At 35.5% G+C, this 18,666-nt stretch overlaps 1 protein-coding gene across 1 annotated transcript in view; it reads right to left on the minus strand.

Annotated features, from left to right (window-relative positions):
• The window catches only part of LOC141529740 (uncharacterized), a 178,111-nt gene that overhangs the window by 146,010 nt on the left and 13,435 nt on the right, over positions 1–18,666 (minus strand). The window contains exon 2 of the transcript XR_012479652.1: positions 5,595–5,759. The gene's annotated coding sequence lies outside the window, so the exon portion shown is untranslated. The remainder of the gene's footprint in view (positions 1–5,594; positions 5,760–18,666) is intronic.

Raw genomic sequence — 18,666 nt, forward strand, 5'->3', positions numbered from 1 at the left:
TTTCTGTTGATAGTATTGGTGTAGTCTTAGCGGTCTGTTCGTGCTAAAATTCCGTTATATTCCAGCGCGAGTCGTCGATGAAATCTAAAGAAATAGCGTCGAAGATTGTCTTCCCGGATTAAATTTACGAGATAAAAGATAAAGATCTTTCCTAACCATGATAGCTAAATTTTTACAGCCCGACAATAGCAAAGACTATTGCGCAGCTGACGGGATTTTTTTTCATAAATATATCATCGTAAATAAGAAATAATAAATACTAAGTAACCGAGTAAGTGAGTAAGTAAATATACAGTTGTATCAGCGTCAGCGTCAGAACTAGAAAAATAAGAATAAAATAAGAGACAAAGTATCAGAAAAATGTTGTGGATTAATTCAATAAATTCAGCGAATGTCGCCAGGACGCAAATAAATCTGTGGTGTATCTATCTGAAAGCGTTCGAGATCTTGGAGATCGGGGACGAGCAGAGAGGAACTTGTCTGCAGGCGAGATGGACGTGGAGACAGCCTGGACAAGACGTAGACGATACGAGTAGGAACGAGGAGGTTCACTACAGAGCAACAGCACCAACAACAGCAACAGCAACAGCAACAACAACAATGTTAATACGGGTTCACCATCGCGAGCTTTTTTACGCGTCTGCCGAACAATTCTCTCTTCTCTCTTCTCTCTTCTCTGTTTTCTCTTTCCTCTTTATCTGCAGGCAAGTTAACAGACTAAGACTGTCGGCTGTACGGTGGTATGGACGGGTCTAAGGCAGGGTCCCCAAGGTGGGCCGTCGCTCTCGGCGGAGGCGGTTGTGGGGTCCGGTGAGCGGGAGAAATACGCGAGTGTGCCCCCATCCACCGGACCCTGCCCATTAATCATCGGGGTAATTCCATAGATGGCTGTTGGCTGCTTCAAGGAGTGAGCGATGCATGCCAAACTCGTGCTTTCGTTCAACATAAAAGGTACTCGGTTATAAACCAACTAAACCTTTCTTCTCGTCGAGTAAGTATTCAACATATAATACATAATACACTTTTTAAAGGATCCCCTTGCGTTGTTTATTTCAAAATAAATTTATCCCTGATTATATGGGGTATTCATTTTTATTGTCATTAGTCATTGCTTATTGCTTATTACTTATTACTGATATGATAATTCAACGGCTGGTTTGTTATTATTAACAACAACAACAACAAGACTAATATATTGTCTATTTTATGAGAGCCCAGAGAAAAGCTCAAGACTCAACTTGTGAATAAATTCTCTGAAAATAAGAGCAGAGGTTCATTAGCTTGTCGGCTTGATAAAGTCGTTTATTAGACGTCAATCGTCCGAATCCGAATCGAGTGCTCCCCATTAGTCTGGGCATGACGACAGGTACCGGCAGTTAAATGTGACCGCTTATAAGACCCGAGGGGATATATAACAGAAAACAGAAAGAGAGCTGAGCAGTGGATAGTGAGCTGCTCCTCTCCTTGTCTCGCTGGTTGTTGTTGCTCATTGTTAACAACAGGATAGTTACAAGAGTGCGTAGCGGGATCCCTCAGAATGATCGTAGTCGGCATTGGCATTGCCAACAACATCAACGGCAGCCGCGGCATTGAGAATCGTTGATCCGTGGTCCGTGATCGGCCGATGAGGATCAAACGACTCGAGAAAAGCGAACGAGAAGAGTGACTACTGCTGCTGCTGTTACTCAGATCCTGGCATTGGTGGCTGTCGTTGATCGGGTCTGGTCTGAGCTTCGCCCAGGATGCGATGAGATGAAAGTCTGCTGCTGCTGTTGTTGCTACTGCATGTGACGGCAAAAAACGTCGCCGGAGACGCGCTGGCCCACCGGCCGCTCGAACGATGTCAGGAGTTTAATCAATGCATTTAGCCGAATTCCTGTCTGGCCCAAATAAAAGATTTTCGGCGCGATCCACTGCAAAAAACTTACTGCCTACTCTTTCCCTTATTCCCCATCTTCGTCTTATCGATGATGATACACTCTTACGTGTGGTTGTATATTTCTCCTGTCTCTTGTTCATGAGGCTCCGGATTTGCTCGAGGTATTTTCAGTGACGACTATCGAGTCTCCTTTGAATCAAATCCCTTGTCCTGTTTATAAACAATTCCAGTGTATATAAACGATATAACTGGAGATTTGTACGCGGTTGATTGGAATCGGTAATTATTTATCTGGTAATTTGTTCATTTTTTTTATCCCAGTCTATTTTTATGACGTTTTGAATTGACGGGAATTTTTTTTTTTTTTCTTCACTGAAACACAGAAAAGGTCAAAAAATAATTTATATTTTTATTTTAGTTGGTTTCATTGAGAGTCAGAGTCTACAGCACTTCCTGCTCTTGGATTCTCTATCTGAGTGGACATCTCGGGAGCAGCGCAGGCAACGGGAATAGGTTGCCGCTGAAAACGGCATGGCAAATAAATCTCGACGGGCTTTCTTAACAGTACAGAGCTCACGCGGGCCCATCGCGTCTTCTCTTTCATTCTTTTTCCTCTACTCTTGGTTGCTTTAACCCTTTTCCTCAGTGGACTCAGTAACTCTCCAAGAAAGCCTACTTCTTTGTCTTATACCTCGTTGGTCTTGTTCTTATTCTTATTCTTTGGCTGCGGCTAGCGTGGAGATCTAAATCTTGTATCTGCAAGTCTGCGTTTGTCTACGCACCGAGCGTGGAATTGTTAACCGATTCGTACTTTACGCCGTAACTGTACTGAACTTTTAGATTATTTTCAGCTTATCTAGCCAGGGTTTTTTTTAAAGCCAAACAAATTTACGCATGGAAAATCTACTAATTGTAATTGTAATTGTTTGCCTCGTAAATCAACGATACAATTATTTTATTTACTGAAACTGAAACAATCAGAATTTTGATTAAACCGCGGAAATAAAATAATTACTGTTTTTCTTCTCGTGAGTCTCGTGATTCATCGTCGCGACTCATGGGGCCGATCGTCATGAGTAGCAAAAGGGCAATATCGCGAGTCACGTGAAAAATTCGTGATGCCCCGGAGACTGAACCTCATGCCTCGTTACGCCTGTCGGAAGTATAAATCAACCGGCAAAACCCGCTCCGTCGGGACGGCTACTCAAACTCTTGGGAGAATCGCTAAGAAATACACACAAGACTTGTATAATTTATATAAATATATGTATGTAGCCACCCAACGGTAGTAAAAAAAGAGAAACTCTGTCTAGTATAAACATTGATTACTTTTCAACACTTGCTGTTAATTTATTTGATTTAATTATTTAATTATAAAACTAGTTTGTAGAAAAATAAAAAAAAATAAAAATAATAATGATGAAGCATGCTTAGTGATTCTTGGCAGCAAGATGCACCTTGACACCGATAGAGACCGGATGAAGAGCATCTTGGGCTCGCCGTGGAGGAAGAGATCGTTATATGGCAGGAAGAGTGGTCAGAGTTCTTACTTAAAAGTCGGAAGAAAAAATGAACAAGAAAAAACAAACAAAAATTTAACCAAGATAAAGAAGAGCTGAGGACAGTAAAAGAGCCAGAGTTTATTCAACAAGCTGTTTTGATAATATCTCGAAGAATACTTGAGAGCAAGCGAGACCGGAGACATTTGTAAAAATCCAAAGATCCTTTTGCTCGTGTTATCTGCCGTCTCGGGGTTTTTATTAAGTCGTGCAGGACACAGACTGGATAATTACACGGACCTGAAAGGCTCGCGGCTACTGGACGATTTAAAAACCCACTAAAAATTGTAAATTAAAATATAAGTATCCTGAGATAACGAAAATTATTGCCTGATTCTCGTTTTCTGTGTGATAATTACTTCAGGGGTATGCCGTGACAAGACCGATTTATGCGATAATAATTAGCTTTTCGTGATGATCTATCGATAAGACTTTTTTTATTTATCAACCATCGTACTTTGGATAAAAACTGGAAAGATTTTAAAATATTTATATATTTAAGAAATTTATAAATAATAAATTGTATTTTGTTTTGTGTATTTATCATTCTTAAAAATAATAGATAAATTACGATAGGCAATAGAGTGGAGCTTGTAACGCGGCCCACACAAATTCAGAGACTGGTTGAGCGATCATAAAAGTATGAACGTAATAAAATAACGCCTCTGTATAACTCGTCTTTTGCGTCCGTTATATTAGCCCAGGTCGTATTATTATAAATGCTCGAAGCTGTTTTTCATCGACTAGGTCTCTATTCTGTCTGCATCCAGCCAGAGAGCCATACAAGTGCTTATATACACAACACTTTCGACGTTAATTATGATCCCTTGCACCAGCTTGTATAATTCGCGCCAAATTTATTTATTATCAGCCATATTACATATTATATGCCCAAGAAAGATTGTACTGTGTCTACATTATATTGTATATTATATTTTATTATATTATATTATGAGGACAAAATTTATTGTTTACTTGTAGGCACAGAAAGCTATTTAAAAAGAGACAGCTGACAAGGCTACTTGTCTCGTAAAAAAAAACAAAGTGGGAGTATGAAAACTTAAAAGTTGTCTCGGTAAACCTGGAATCGGCAGATAATCCAAGATCAGAAGTCTAATAGCTTTATAAAGGAATTAACGAGGGGCATTTGCTCCTTCACATAATATTAAATTATATTAACATAATCCTTATTTAAGGTGAGACCCAAAAAATGCTAGAATGATTCACTGTTAATATAACTTTTAAATAAACAGTAGTTATTAAATAAATTATCCAGGTCTCTTATTATTTTATTAATCTATATTAAGGGAAGATAAAAATAGTTCCGCGCAGTTTAATGGATAAAGAATTCAGCGATACGTGGATTTTTATATTTTACAGTGAATTTAGACTGAAGGAATATGAAAGACAAAGAAAAAAGGGGATAGGGAATAAAAAAAAAGTAATCGCGAGTGTACCGTAGGTGGGCACATGGCAATTTGCATTTTTGCGACGCGCCCATACACCCATTGTCTGCGACGTCGCCAGAATCGCTCTGAATACATTAAACATGACGCCCCGATGACTGGATCATTTCGTTCACCAAGTCCCGTAGAGCATATACAGCACAGCCGCGGCATATGTAATTATACGTCGGCGACCCCAAAGTATTCTTGTAAATCGTCTTGTCTTGTACTTACTTATTCGTATCCAAACGGCAACTACTACACATTACGATACTGTACTATACGACAACCTTTCTGGTTACATACTACATATTATAATAGAATACTACATTAATGAATAAGATGTTTCGCTTTGCTTGTATGTACTATCGGGAAACGGTAAGTGTTGGATCCACGTGTTTTGCTGTTGTTAATTCGCGGTTACGCTGAATAACAACCAGTTAAATATGTAATATAGTAATAGTATGCATTGTTATATTCACGTTACTTATCGAAGCTATTATCTGAGTGATTAATTCATTTAATGAGACTTTTATGTTAATCGATGACATAATTATCGTTTTGTCCAATATTGTATGTCAGGTAATCTTTTGTGGATTTTTTGCTAATTGGATTTTATTTAACCCATTGGAGGATTTTTTATTTTTAATTGCTTAAACTCAATATTTTTTGTTTAGCACTAGTGACTGAGGATGGATATGATGTACTTACCGAGTGTGAGACAACGTGAGATCTGACGAACGAGCAACAGCAGTCAAAAGACACTCAACAAACTTCTTTTGGATCCGTCGTCGCGGTATCGTGGGAATCAGTGACGTGACAAGCTCCTGCGACTCGTTTATCTGTCACTCCTATATACAGACCAAAACGATTAACCTTCAAAAAAAAAAAAAAAAAAAAAAAAAATCATTAATTAATCTGAATTAAAATTATCTGTTTCATTATAATGAGAGTTTTAATTCGCTGATTCGTCATTTGGTGGATGTACAGGGTATTTTTATCTCGAGTCGGGTAATAATACTATACTTCGGTTAAATAATTGGAGCAATTAGGAAAAAATGTTGAAATGAAGGATTACATTGACAATTATCGATTATTTTTCTGTTTAAATTTACAAATTTGAGAAAATTAAATTCTCAATAAATTTTACGTTAAAAAATTTTTTTTTAATTTATTATTTTTTTTTTTTTTAAAGGTTGAAAAAAATCAAAAATTTGATTTCATTATTTTTTAAGCAATAATAATAATATTTAATCCACGCATATTCATATCACGTATGTCACCGGTCAACACTAAAACAATGAGAATCACGTACTCCTGCTAGAGCTATTCCTGTCCTCGTTGCGGTCAGACACGGCCAATCGACAACGACCAAAGTCATCTCACCTTCGAAACAAATTTATTGCACGCGACTCTCGAATAACGAACTCCGCGACCAAATTTTCCAATTGGCTTTTTCTGTTTTGTTTTTATAAAAAAATTACCTCATGACTTTTGACGTCATCCGCGGCCAGAGACCCGAGGAAGTGTGCATGGGAATTAAAAGAGTTTTATTAAGTTGTTTACTTAAGAAAACAAAGCTTGAGATTAAGGCGAGTTTGGCGAAATATAAATAAATGAAAAAAAAAAAAAAAAAAAAAAAATGAAGGATTTAACAAGTAATATAAGAAAGACGTTTAGTTTCCTGTTAAAAGACATACAAGGTCGTAAATGTCTAGCACCCAGAGGACATGGATCACGTAGTCGTGGATCACGTACCGAGGATACCATCCGTCTGTACCTCCACGTAGGATAAGACACGCAAGTATTATACTCAAGTCTTTGCTTGATATGAGAATGTAAGCGAACTAATAAGATCCAAGTTTCTTATCCATTCTTTTCCTACTTATATTTTTGATAAAATATTTCAATTAAATTTTGAAGATTTTGATTTTATATTGAAACTCTTCGAACAATATAAGCTCTTTGATAAAAAGATTTATTAACATTTAATTAATTTTATGAAGTGTTAATAAATGAATTTCTAATATTAAGTAATTTAATAAATATTTATCAACAATTAATAAATTATTTATTGAACAAAATTTATTAACTGTTAATAAAAAATTGTTGACTATGCATAAATATTTATTAACAGTAAAAAATATTTAGCTATATGTTTAATAAATAAATAAATTTTTTTCTAATAAATGAATTTATATATTTTATAAATTCTATCAATAGAGAAAGTTTTGAAATCAGATTATTATTTAAATATCAAAACTTCTTAACTTGAAAGGTAGTAACATGAACAGTTAATCTAGTTAATTGTCATTTCGAATGTGTGGCATTGTCTGCTGGCGGAATGGACTACCACGACATGTATCTACTGTATTAGCAGTGTGCACCAGGGTATGGAGTGTATGTACCTAATGTAATGTATAGTCACAGGATGATATTCACCGGCTGGGTGATTCGCTGACGAGCAGGAGCACACACGATACATATAACATATAATAATGTAATACTACTAGAAGCAAACCAAGTTGGATCGGAGCTCCCGTGGGAACTTAGGCTGTCGCACGCACTGAAACTCCTGCTCGAGGCCAGTTCAAGAGTACATCGAGTATCTATCAGTTAGATTTACTCCTGTGTCTAGGCTTCCTGTTTGTTTGTCCAAGCTCAAGACCACCGGCCCACTATTTATATTTTATTATTTCGATACTCACGTTTTAGTATTGTATGTCCTACATTCTATTAGTAAATTAGCTAAATTTCCACTAATAAAAAATTTTCTACTAATATTTTTAAATAAATATTTGATCCGTCAAATCTTATCCAATCGATGGAAAATTAAATGGTTTTTTTTCTTTTGCTAACAAAATTTCTAAATTTGAGATTCGACATATTGAGAAATAATTTTTTACAAAGTAAATATGACCAGTGTATTTAAATGTACAACAAAAATATTTGCTAGGAACTCGGATTATCGAGTAGGAAAATTAGGAATGCTACCTGCAGGGAAACGATCTGAGTAGTCTGAGTCTGGCTTACACTTGCATTATAATTCAGGACTACTCCTCGGCAGGACAATGCATAGTTTCGCGTGTCGGTTTGTTTTTTAGTACGCAGCTCGGAGGAGTCGTATTGTGGGCGAACGTCTTAAGGATGAGACGAACTAAGAAAGACAGGCCGAGTTAAGACAGAGCTGAGTGAAGACACTGACGAAGACCAAGACGGAGATCGAGTGGAGACAGAGATGCCCAACAAGTCTGCATGTGTCACTCTCGAGTACTCGAAGAGTTGAGAGCGAATGGCTCAAGAGCTCGGACGTTCCGTCGCGTCACGTTCGTCTTCGGGTTCGTGCGTTTTTACCTTCTTACCGGCGCACGTATTCGCTCCGTGAGGGCCTCGCCCTTCTCTTTGTCTCGCTTTATCTCCAGTTATTTTCCTATATCTCCCTCGCTCGAGGTCCAACTAAGCTCGCCAGCGGGCACCGTCTACCCCCTGGCTGTCAACATCCCTTCGAAAACCATTTAGAGAGATTTATTGTCATTTTTTAAATAAATAACTTCTTTTTAGCTATGCTTCATTTTGTTGTTTGCATTTATCAATTTTCTAACTTTACTTCCCGCAAATTTATTTTGGTATTACTATAATTTGATAAACAACACATATTTAATGTAATATTTGGACGATTACACTGATAAGAAAATTTATCAACTGTTAGTAAATTTATTTATTTAAAAACAATTTTTTTCTTTTATTGAATAAAATAAAATTTTTTTTTTAATTGGTACTAATATTTATTTAATTTCCTCCTGTTAAAAAATCATTTATTAACAGTTAATAAAGCATGTTGATGATAAAAAAATCTTTTTATCAGTATATGTGTTGTGAGTAATTAAAAAAAAAATTGATAATTTAAAAACTAATTATTCAAATAAACAAATATTTATATATTAATAGAGTTGTTATACGATGTATTCGTGATTAAATCTCATAAAAATGAATTTTGTAAACACCATGCAAATCAACCTCATAATTAACTCACGTATTATAATTTTACATTAAAATGCAAAGTAATTATCACATTATAATATATTTAATAATTTAATTTAATTTATAATATAATAATAATTATAATAAAACACCGTACAAATGACTAGTGAGAAATATTTTTCCCTTCTGCTACATCCACTGGTTTATACATCCGATCCGAGTATGTCTACGAACAGAGGCAAAAAGAAAAAAAAAAGAACATCCCCGTAGTAAATTAATAAAAAGACACTACATTATACATATCAGAGCGAGCATAAAGATAAGAAAAAGAGGAAATAATTCGTTTATTAGTAAGTGAGAGAATGTGGTCAGCTGCATCTTGGTGAATAGCAGACGGCACACCCCGTGTATGTCCGCATACACCTGTCCGCTGGCAAAATAACTGACCGAAGAAAAAGAAGAAGAGGAGAAGAAGGAGGAGGAAGAGGAGGAAGTACACATTGCCTTTAGTTGGCATTTATTATTTTATCTGGCTCTATCGGCGATCTATCCAATTGCCATGGCGTATGAAGATAACGAGCCGAGGGTAAGGGTAAAGATGAGATAAAAAATAATGTGTACCCCAGTACGCTGTTTGGTGTAAGGACAAACCGCAAAAGTGGCCGTGACGAGTGAATAGGAGGTAGAATGACCGCTGTCGTGAACAAGAAACCAAGACAACAAGAACGATTATTATTAGGGGGATATATAACTTTGTTAATGGTTTACTGAGGAATGGTGATGCCCAAAAATCTCTCACCTGCCCGTCGGTGCTCGCTCGCACTCTTCCACTCATAAATTATATCCTTCAGATATTTGTTCTCCCTATCATTATTATTATATGTTTATACTTTTATACAAATTACCGAATAATATACCGAAGAATGCCGTGACACTTGGATTATATCTGCAGCGATCTTTCAGCGGAAAAACAACTTCCGGCTGGCTTTTTTTTTTTTTAAATATAAGTTTATAAAGTCACGCTGGTTAGACTGGCCGTTGGACTTTGACACCTTTGAACTTTATTTTTGATCATCCTATATTTTTTAGAACACTAGAGAGTAGGAGGGTATTTAAATACATTAATTAACCTTTTAGGTCATTACATGCGTGGTTTTATAAAACTATTTTTGAGGTTTTATTTGTATTGTTGTTATTTTATTTATTTTTATATAAAATTTTGGTATTTATTGGCATTGAGTCAAGTGAAAAATTATTTATAGCCAATTATAAATTAACAACAATTAATCAAGTATTAAAATTATTAATTCAATATTTATAATAATATTTGCAAAAAATTAAAAAAGAATTAAATTATATTTTATCAGTATATAATTTAAAAATTTTAAGAAGGTTTTTAATGTGTATTTCTTTCAAATAAATAAAAAAATTTTATTTAGAAATAAAAAAGATCTCTGAGAAAAATAAAACATACTATTCATTCAATTTGACGTAAAAAAAAAATTGCTCAATGAATTAATTAAAAATTGTTAATTAAGAGTGAAAAAAAGTGTAATTAAAATTTTGATAAAAAATTAATTATCACAATTATAACTTTGATAAATAGTGTAGCGGTATGAACTTCCGTTTTATTGTTATTAGTAATTTTTTGTTTATAAATGGGATATTTAGTGTTGAAGTTGATGATAAGCGAAGACATAACCCGTAATCGTGACGTGGGATAATAAGCATTGTGTACTATATACCCACACATCTGTACATATATCTATATAATAATATTTAATATAATAAATTTCGCCTTGGAGTAGCGCGTGTTTGTTTTTATCGGAAAATCATAAAGTAATTAATAACATTCATTAGAGACTTGAGTAGTGTATAAAAAAATAATAATTCTGTTTGATAGATAATTATGCGAGGGAGTCAGTTACTCACTGGTGATGCTCCTGCTGGTTAATTGCGTTAATTGACGCTCGCTGAAACGCCAGAACCATCACATGGATACAGTATTGTTTTTATTTAAAATATGTACGACGCGATAAAATACGTCATTCGCTGAGAGCCTTCAAAGTGCCGTTGCGCAAGGGTTGCATTCCATTATTATGTATTAATATCACGCTTTTAAAAAATACTTAGCATAATTCCATTAGTTTTTATTCCTTCATTAATTCACCGGCCTAATTAATTGTGTGATAAATTTCTTTTTTTTTTTGTTTTTTTTATTTATTATATTAACTTTAATATAGTAACGTTCAGTCAAAATTCTTGAGTTAAGAATTCAAGCTCAGGTGTATTAAACAAAAATTTCGAGCGGAATAAAAATGATCGGCAGGCGCGAGATCGATAGGTATCAAATTTATTGTCTTGGAATAATTTTGCCGTTGAGCGGATCTTTTGCCGGCGACTTTTGCCAGCGGGATATGTTAGTTGCCGAGTGAACAGGAATAAGGAATAAGAAATAAGGAGTAAAGAGTCAAGAGTCAGGATTAAAGAGCGAAGAGTGAAGAGGGCACAAAGAACTAGAACCGCGTGTTTCTGATCCCTCGTAAACTTTAAATCGTAATGGGACTACGTTGTGGTTGCGATGTCTGCTCAAAAGCAAAACCAAAGATACGCCGTTGTCTTCAGACTCTACTCAGAGCTCAGAGTTCCTCTTATATGCTGTCTCGTATTTGTATTTATAGTTAGTTAGATATATACCTATCATCGTGGACATCTGCCGGTCTCGCGAGCTACGGGCTTTATTTTTCGGCAATATCCCGCAGTGTAGACCCAAATCCGCATAATAACGCCGTAACACCGGGATATTTGCGCGTTTTATGTAAAGACCGCTCCGGATTTTATGCTTCCCAGACCACCAGTCACCGTCATATTAAATATTAACCGAAATTACGAGTGCGACATTTCGGGCAGTTGCCCTCATTTTTTTTTTTTTTCACTCGGCATTCTGCATACAAGGTGCTTTGTTGTGATTGCCCTGTCTGGAGACAGGTGATGCTTATATTATAATTCATGATGAAAAATAAATATTGCAATATCAATGTCAGTGCATAATTAATATCTTAAATCAATACTTTATCTTAAATTAATTTGTACATACTTATATCCTTCAACAAATTTATCAAATATTCATCCATCATTTTTAATCGAATCGAAAATGTCTGGGAGAAAATAATATAAGAGACGATTCAATTTGAATAATGAGCAGCTAATTTGATTGACTGGCTAATTAACGCCGTCTGGGGCACTTACACTCCAGACGTAGACTTGCTTAAATATTTATTTGTTTCTTTATTAATCTATTATAGAATCCGGGTTTGATCCATAGCATTTCTTTTTTCTTTTTATTATTATTATTATTATTATTATTATTATTATTATTATTATTATTATAAAGCCGAGTAATTGAGTAATAGTTGACTGATACGATGTACATATAACATATACCAGTTAATGTAACTCATATGTTAAGAGTGCGAGTCCGTTATTGAAGAAAAATCACCAGTATATAGGTATATGTCTCGTCTCACACCGTTTGCGATTCAAGAGATAACAAAAAATATACATCCGGTGCGTTGGATCATCACGAACTCGCGATATACATATATACGTGTTCCAATATTCTCGCGTATTGTTATAATATATATATTTATATTTTCACTTGCATTGAGTGATTATAACGAGCACGCGAGCGTGTTGTTCATTTATTTTTTTTTCCTCTGCATTTATTCATGTATGTATTTTTTTCCTCTTGCGTTTAGACATACTTTATTGGATTAATTTTTTAACCTTTTTGGGCGTATTTAAAGTGATACATAACAAATGAAATTACTTAAATATTATGGTGATTTCATTGCGCATTAATTTAGTAGTTGTTGCAGACCGCTAAAAACATGCGTATTCATGAGAAACAGCCCAAGCTTATAAAAGCCTCGGTGTTAATAGACGATATGATTAAAATGTGCATTTCTTTGCTATGCTACCTCGTATTTTATCCACGTATATATATATATATATATATATATATATATATATATATATATATATATATATATATATATATATATATATATACACGGACACATTTTAACTTATTATGCCAACATGAATCTTTCTCCACGACCCGTAGGCCCACCGTAAATGTTTTCATTAAAATACCTGCGCATTTAATTTTTTTATTTTTCATTAATTTTTTATAATGAATTTACTCAACACTTTACACCGTAATTGATTAAATTTTAAAATAGTCTGCAAATATTATGAAAAAAAAATTTAGTATCGATACTTGTCAGCCATGCAACCGAGCGAATAATATCAATTACACGTAACATAAATTCTTGACTATAATCCAAATTAATATTCTGATTTGAATAATCATTCAATTTTCTACAGTACAAATTATATTAAAAAAACAAAATAAAAAGGGTCAAGCAAATATTCATCACTACAACTCATTATATACTGATTTGAGTGATTTAATGTCAGCAGCTACATACATCAGATAGACAATTAACCAGAGAACTAATATAATAATGTACCTGCATATTAACTCGATTTATAAAAAATAAACGGCTAGCAAAATAAAACCAAAAGATAATAAAGTGAGCGTATAAATTATTTTGATTCGTTCATTTAAACAAGCTAGTAGAACGTTACGAATAAAGAATTTTCTCGACGGAGCATGGAATACCAGGCATTTATAGCGTCTGCAAATGTATTTTATTTTTTGGTGTCCGCTTAAACATCTAACGCGGCTGTCCACTCGTTGACTTGTTTATATTTACCGTCAACCCATGACTTTATCTAGCTATATATCTATTTATCTGTGTACACACCCTCCCAAAAAGCTCGACAACCTCCTCTTTGCTCTTTACTCTTTTTATCCGTCCTCCGGCTCACAAACATAAACCGTGAATGCAGATGAAAGTATACACGTTCGTCCACTATCATATACAAATATATGTACAACAACAACAACAACAACAGTAGCAGCAACAACAACAACACTGTACTGCATACAGAGCTAGCTTTCCGTATCAGGGAAAACGATGAATATGTATATCTTAATTCGCGGAGGCTAATTGAATAATTTGTAAAACGCGACGGGATACTCGCGGCGACCTGCCCGGTACCAGGGTCTGCTGCAAGAGACCCCACGGGTTTTTGCATTCCGTAACTGCTACTACTACAATATAAAAATATACATAGACATAAAAGTATACGGGTGGTTGTATATCTCTCCATTCAGCAAAGCCATCCGGAGGCTTAAACGATGCCCAAATTATATCCTTACGGGCCAAAGTGCAGTGGTATGGATAGCTCGCGCAAAATGCGGTCCAGGAACCCAACCCAACCCTTTGCTCTACTTCTCGTATCGTGAATCACTCGTAAATTCACAGCACGAATTAGTGGAGAAGGAAAAAAAAATTATTTGTCTCTTATTTATTATTTTTATTGCCAAGCTGTGATGTTAAATGTGTATATTTAAAGTTGAATAAAGACCCAATAAAAATACAACCAGCTCTACGCTGAGACTTGCGTCAGATTTATTACGTAAAGAGGAATTAATACCGACATATCCTCGGGGTAAAATGACAGGTGAAATCCGTCAAAGAGCCCGCTGTAATTAATCATTATATGATCTAAGTTTAAGTTAACGACTCAGAATATCGATTGCTGTATTGTATGGTATATTGCATTGTGGATTTTATTTTATCCTCTTAAAACTCCAGAAGGCACGCGCGTACCCATAAACATCATACATCAGATATCGTCGGCGCTTTCTCTCCTCCTCGATATGATACTCGCATTCGTACTCGAACACACGCTCGATCTTTTGTAAAATTTATAATACGAGTATTTGTGGAAGGTAAAATGCTGCCTTAGGCATACACAATACACATAAGAATAAATCTGTATATTCGCGGATACTCGACAGTGACCTCGACAAGACAAACGACCAGAGGATGAAACTAAAAGACCATACCACCAGACTTACCAGCCTACCTATAGCACATATGTATCTCGAGAATGTTAACGCGCGTAATCATATTCCTCAGGGTTTCATTGACCACGTAAAAACGCAAGAGTCTGTGGTTGGCAGTGATGCATGCCGGCGAAGCGACGGACCGCATAAGTAAGATGGGTCCTAGGCCCCATTCATCAGTTAATAGAAGGAGGGGAAAAAGGCAACTCGTTTTGTTTAATTTTGTTGGGTTTTGTTTTGGATGACGGAGGAAGGAGGCTTTAGCTGGTTCTACTCGTTTAGAAGAGAACCTCGGGTAGGATGGATACTCAGTAAAGAGGATCACGGATTTATAAGATGTAATGGGGAGCCATCAAATTGGACACTCGCGGCACGTGCTTGTGTCTCGGTCGTGCTAATTAGGAATTTGATTTATACTTGTGATGATGGAATTTGGTAATCGTTTAATTTAAAATGCCCTAGCATCCTTGTTACTCGGTGATTAATCATTCACAGACACACTTTTATTGATAATGAATAACATAATCAAATATTTTTTTTATTTATACCCAATACTACTACTCTAATTATTTATTTATTTTACTTTGCCGGGCAATTAACTGCGCTAAAATTTGTAGCATGTGTTGAGGCGACAAATATTTTTTAGACAATTATTAATTTACTTTTTATATTATAATATTGTAAAAATAAAGTTTGTAATTAATTGTCTGTAAATAAATAAAGTTTGAAATTAAAAGTCAAAGTGAGATTAAAACTCACTGGCAAAACAATTGTTTGTAAAGGAAAAAAATAATTAAAAGATTTCAGAGCCAGTCGAGGGATAAAACATCCCCTTATTTGTATTTCCATTTCTCGTTAGTGTTTTCTTCTTCAGACCGGCCGGAGTTTGAGGTACGATTGTTCCGGAGTACAGGGAGTACAGTAAGACGATTTCCGAACACAAAGAACCCAAGAAGACAAAGTTCGTGTTACATACACATTACTCTCTGTAAGGCATCCGTTTCATGTAACAGTTTCTCGAGAGTACCAACAGTCAGATAGTTTAACGTACATAGATATATTTATGAGGTTTAAAATATATATCCACAGACAGAGATAGAAAAGATAGTGATGCTGGTGATGGAACAGTATGAAGCATACGGGGTGAGAAGCGTAACGAGGGATCCTTTGATCGCGCGGCAGTCGCTGTTGGCAAATATCGACTCAGTCGACTGAAACCTAGCCACCGTGCTTTAATACCTCATGCAAATTTTGGTGAAAAGGGCGCGCGAACCCTCCTCTGTCTCTCTTTTCCAACCGCAACCGCCCACGGGACTATATTGCTTTTAGAACAAATCGCTATCCGATTCGTCCGTTAACTTTCAACAACATCTATATCCAAACTATAATAATGTACCTATAGATACGCAATGCATTGTTGTTATTATTTCAATTGTTGTTGTATTTCTACATCCATGAAATTTGTTTGTTTATTTAAGTGTATTGGGACAGACTTCCCTCAAAAAAAAAAAAATATATTTATAATAGCTAGCTTTTGGTCAATTTTTTTTTCTAGATATTATATATTTTTAATTTAATTTAATTACATTAAAATACACTTTAGAAAATATATAAAAAAAATTATTATAGCAATATTTTTAATGTACTTCGACTAAAAGTTAGCTATTAAAAATAGATATGTCATATTTCAACACAAATTTTTTTCATATAACTTATACACACTAATAATTAAAATGATGATGATAATAACGATAAGAAAAATATTGAAGTGACATATGAAAGGCCGGCGGGCGGAAGAAATGATTGAAAAATAGGTGCGAATGTATATCAAGATGAAATGAGTAGAGGCCGAGTGAATTGACTGGATATAGGAAGAGATTATACGAGGATGAATTAGCATAGAACATTACATTGTGTGTTTTATTCGCTCAGCATGTGTGTGGGTGTTTAGCAAAGAAGATAGTATAACGTCGCGTGAAATGGACACCCTGTTGGAACGTGGCGAAGGAGCATGTCGGAGTGTCGACATCGCCGGCGCGATCTCCAGGATATTATAAGTATAAGTATAAGGCAAAGCACCCGGACCTATACTTGTTGACACCCGCACACCGACTTGTTTCACTTTAGCTCAACAGCTCCAATCTCATCGGCACCCTTTCTCGTTCTGGTGGAGTATACCTCCAGGTTAAGACACACGTGTGTGTTGTCATTGTTTGCCCGAGTGTGTCTATGTAGGCACTATATGTGTATATAAAGGATCCATGCGATCCACTGACTGCGCCCGTGCCAAAGAGCTTTACATTGTCTTACGCTTGTTCGGTCTCGGCCTTCCGCGGGTTTTAAAACTCCGGCGGCACACCCGATATACATACAATGCCATGCAATGCGAGAGATCAAACCACCGGCGTGTCGGGCTCGCTTTTTTATACCGAACAGCGACCACTGGCTCTCTTTATTCTTGCTCTCTTTTGTAACCCGTTTAAATAACCAATAGTACTAACTGCAACTGTGACTCTGATCTACTGAATAGAAGGTTAAATTATGTTATACCTTTCTCTCTTCGGGTTTCGGTTAAATCGAATTTATTCTCGAAAAAATTACTTTTCATTTTAGATTAAAAAATCTATTTTATGTGAAATAAAATAGCTTGGAATTCAAACACATCTGGTGTTAATTTTGCTAAATTTTCTTTTGTTATTAAGTACTTTATTTAAGTGTAAGAAAAGTGGACTGGCATCGGAGCAGAAAAGTAAGAAAATAAAAACCCTAGTGTGAATCTTTACTTGGAAAAAGATGGTCTCTAAAGCATCAGGAGTCTGCTAGCTCAGGATAATACGAGGAGGATAAGTGCGGAACGTCGTTTGGATTGCACTTGGACTGGAGGATAAAAAATTCTGGAGAGAGAAAGAGGCCAGTAGAAAAGTAGGTGGGTGGGAGGGAGGGAGAGAGATGGGAATAAAGATGATGTGGAGAATAAAAAAATTAAAAAAAGAGTAAAGAAATAGCAAAGAAGATAAACTTAAGGTGGATATAGGAGATGAGAGACGTAGGTAAGAATTCCACGCGAGTATTTTTATTTAACTTTACTTTTGTTTTTTATTTTCTTTAGCATCCAAGGGGTTCAGAAAGTAGAATGTCATCCAATGAGGGTGAAGTAAAAGAAAAACAAGTAAAATAATGATAAAAGGCGGAGCCAAAGCTGTGATTTTATTGGTCGAGATATCGCGGGCGTTTGAGTCACCGCGAAAAGAAGAGGGGACTTTTCTCCTCCTCTTGCTGTACTTTGCGCTCCTCTTTCCTCCCTCGCTCCGTACCAGACCAACGATCTCAGCTCAACTCCCAGCTTCCAGCTCCCAGCAACCTGTGGTCCACGATACTGCGTCCCAACTCTCCCAATCTTCAGCGAAAGACCGCAACTGTACGCGGTTTTTCATTTTTTTCATCATTCAAATTATTATTATTTTTTTATAAAATATTATCGACTGTTTGATTATAAGTAATCTCATTAGACTAGCTATAATTTTAGTGACAGGCGATTTGCACACATGTACCGCACGGTTAAGCAACTTCACAACATGTTATTCTTGGGATAAAAGTTGTGTATGATGTGTGTATCCATAACGCCCAGATTATTCTTACGAGGGATGTTGTATAGATTCGTGGTAGAAAGTATATATTGACTCGTGATGTACCATCTGTGCAGTACACCCCCTTCACAATGTATATATATATATATATATAGAAATATATACAATGTATAGACTACTCTCCTCTTATTGCTATTGGTAAAATTAATAAGCCAGTATATAGGTCTATATA

The sequence above is a fragment of the Cotesia typhae genome, unplaced genomic scaffold (assembly GCF_013202065.1).
Source record: "Cotesia typhae breed Kobodo isofemale line unplaced genomic scaffold, CoteBio_Ctyphae contig_48, whole genome shotgun sequence".
Lineage (NCBI taxonomy): Eukaryota > Metazoa > Arthropoda > Insecta > Hymenoptera > Braconidae > Cotesia > Cotesia typhae.